General features: G+C 39.6%; 1 pseudogene; it reads left to right on the top strand.

Moving 5' to 3' along the window:
- The first annotated feature begins 950 nt into the window (after positions 1 to 950).
- LOC114206339 (cytochrome c oxidase assembly factor 8 pseudogene) lies at positions 951 to 1,559 on the top strand (annotated as a pseudogene).
- Positions 1,560 to 3,314: the final 1,755 nt, after the last annotated feature.

Raw genomic sequence — 3,314 nt, forward strand, 5'->3', positions numbered from 1 at the left:
ACGTTGTGTGTGTATGTGTTTGTGTGTATGTGCGTGCAAATTCACAACTAATTGGTTTTGTTTGTTTTGCTCTGTGAAGGGGGAGAAGTGATACTTATTAAGTACTTCCGTTCTTTTGAGCCTCAAAGTAGTCAGGCCAGTTGGAGAGATTGCTGCTTACCCAAGTTTGTATGGTTAGGGAATGTTAGAATTGAAAATCGTGTCCAAGTCTGTGCCAATATGTCCCATCCCTACCCCATTGTCAAAGTGGTCATTTTAAATATCTGAAAATTAAAAAGTTTCCTCTTATACGGGGATCATAATTTCTGATTTGAAACATTTGAAATGAAATCTTTGTAAATTATGAAGAAGTTTTGCTCAGTCATCCATCACTTTCAGCCACTTTAAGCCAGATTAGCACGAAGGGGAAATAATGTAGCGGATCGAGGGGCTGCCAACTTCTTCGACCTCTTCTCTGTTCCCAGTTTAATTATACGGCAGTGGGCATCTGACTCAAACCGCCAAATGGAGCTTTTAACCACCTGACTAGAACTTCTGTAGTCAGCTTTTTCTGGTCATGGAAATCGTGAGGTTTGAAAGTTGATTTTGTCACTTGTATTCGGAGTTCTGATCAGTACATTCATTTGTTTAAAGAGTATTCAGAAGGCGTATGTTCCCAAAAATCTTTCAGTAGCTTCCAACAAGTAGATTATTATTCCTATATTCATTACATAAAATCATAAAGGACCCTGTTAAGATATGAATATTATTGAGAAGGACTGTATATCAAGCCTCTAACCTCTGTGATCTCTTTAACACGTATGATCTTTCTGATATCTACTCAGCAACCTCATCGAGTCTTGATAGAAGAATTAGCACAGGTCAATTTCAAAGGGAAAGAAAGGCCAGAAACAAACATCATAGGAGGTGGGGGTAAGACACCTTCGGTGTGGGCCGTGCGCTGCGGCAGCCGAGGGACACTGGCCATGGTAGCCTTGCGGCCCTCGAGGAGGGCTTTTCTCCCTCCACTCTGCCGTGCCTTCGCTGGCCCCGGCTGTCAGCTCGCCCCTGAGCGCGGCGCGGAGCGGAGCGGCGCGGAGCGGAGCGCAGGGATGCGGCGTCCAGCCGGGTCTCAGGATTCTGCACTCCAAGAAAATCTTGCCATGATTGGATAGGACTCCCAGATAAACATTCAAACCTTCGACCCGTTTACTTTTACGTCCCCGAAAACGAATCACCGTTGGAACAAAAGCTAAGACAATTAAGAAACACAAGAATGGAACCAACAGTTCTGGGCAAACCAGAATTTGACATTTCGTAAGGAAAAAGAAGAATTTATTCACTCAAGGCTAAAAGCTAAAGGCCTGGAACTGAGAGCCGGATCAGGTCAAAAAGCAACATTAGATGCAGAAGAAATGGCTGACTTTTACAAGGAATTTTTACGTAAAAATTTTCTGAAGCACATGTATTATAAGAGAGACTGGTACAAGTGTAATTTTGCCATCACCTTCTTCATGGGAAAAGTGGCCCTGGAGAGAGTTTGGAACAAGCTTAGACCAAAACCAAAGAGCCCACCCTGACCCGCCCACCCTGACCCTCCCACCACTGCTGTCGGAGTTTTCTGAGAGAAGCGGCTGCTCTGGGAATCCATTTTACAAGGGCTCTAAAAACCTGTGAGTGAACTGAGTCCCACACCTACTTTATGGGGGCCCCTCGGCTTATGTCAGCACAGGGTGGACCGGGAGAATGGGAATCCTGGTGAGCTGTGGGCCATGTGACTCTGTCCTGACTGTGGATTCCGAGCTGGCCCTGGGTCATGGACATGATGTTAAATAAAACACAAGCACTGTGAGAAAAAAAAAAAAAAAAAGACACCTTTGGTGTGAAGATACCCAGAATGTGCATAATGGTGGGAAGTTAACCTCTAGAAAAGGGTATAAATAGTTCTTAGCGCTAAGGGTTATATGAAGATAAATTGGGATAATGCATTTTAAGGTACTGAATATGGTGCCTAGTTATTATTTTATGGTCAGCGAATGTCAGCTGTTACTATTACAATAAAATACTAAAATATTTAACATAATCGAATATGTTTTTAACTTATGAACTACAAAATCTTCCATTGTCACATAGCTATTTTATCTTTATTATGCAGTTCTATGTAAAAATATGGTATTATATTTCAGATTTGCAAGTCTGGAAATTATTTTTTTCTATGGTACTTTTGTTTATAATAGTTTTGTATATACCTAAGGTTATCATATTATAATTCATTATTCCTGTGACCCAGAGTCATTACTTCTGCCTGTGTTCATGTGTTTATGTACAATAAATTTTATATGTCAGACCTATTATATGTCTCATGACAGGGAATCAGAATTATTCATATTGACAAGACTTGATGATTTGTATTGCCCTTTGAGAAAAGACACATCAACACTTTTTTTCACATTTCTACACTTTTCCACCATTTGCTAATATAACAGAGTTAATTGGGGCATAATTTATATTTGTTGAAAGTGGATTTGGTGATGGTGGGCCATTCTTTTCCTAAAATTTTGTCTAATCAGTATGTCCAAGAAACAGTTTTGGTGGAGAGGTGAGTGTAACATTCCTAAGGTCCTGATTTGTGTATTGGTATGATCTTTACAAAGGCTATTAAGCATTGAATAGTTTGGACAACCTATTCTCTATTCTCTACTGATGATGATATGACCTTTTTTTTTTTTTTTTTTTAGTATACAGCTCTGGGCTCTGGTTCTCTTTTTTCATTACCCAGAGAATCTGTGAAGAGCTATGTATCTATAGTATCTTAGAAAACCTGTATTATAGGAAGAGATGTAATGGAGAACTAGCAATTGACTTGTTTTAAACTTAAAATGATGCAAGTTTATTATCTTACCGTAGGTGAATGCCGGCCTTAGGAAAGAGCAAGGCAGATGCTGGTGGATCTGGGTTGCAGACTTTAACTTTGGGAGACTCAAAAATGAGGAATTTGTTTCTTTTCACTTCTAACATCAAATATTGTCACTGTTTGCTTTGAAATACTTCCCCATGGTATCAGTCATAGTCTGCAAGGGCTGACAAGTAGAGCATATTTCTCAGTTTTTGGGGTGGAGTCAAGCAAAACTCTTAAAAGATAACTGTCTTTTTTTCCCATGAGATTCAAGAGTTTAATTTTCTTAAACCAAAAAGAGAGAGCCAACTGCCAGTTCGACTCTATCATATGCCCTTTCATAGAGCTGTTGGTAAAGCAATTAAATGCATAAATGACAGAAATGATAGATATTGGTTCTGTTATTGCTATTTCATGCAGACAGAGTATATTTCCCCAA

This window comes from Eumetopias jubatus, unplaced genomic scaffold, assembly GCF_037043125.1.
Source record: "Eumetopias jubatus isolate StellerSeaLion01/CBP00866 unplaced genomic scaffold, mEumJub1_p1.0 scaffold_7, whole genome shotgun sequence".
Classification (NCBI taxonomy): domain Eukaryota; kingdom Metazoa; phylum Chordata; class Mammalia; order Carnivora; family Otariidae; genus Eumetopias; species Eumetopias jubatus.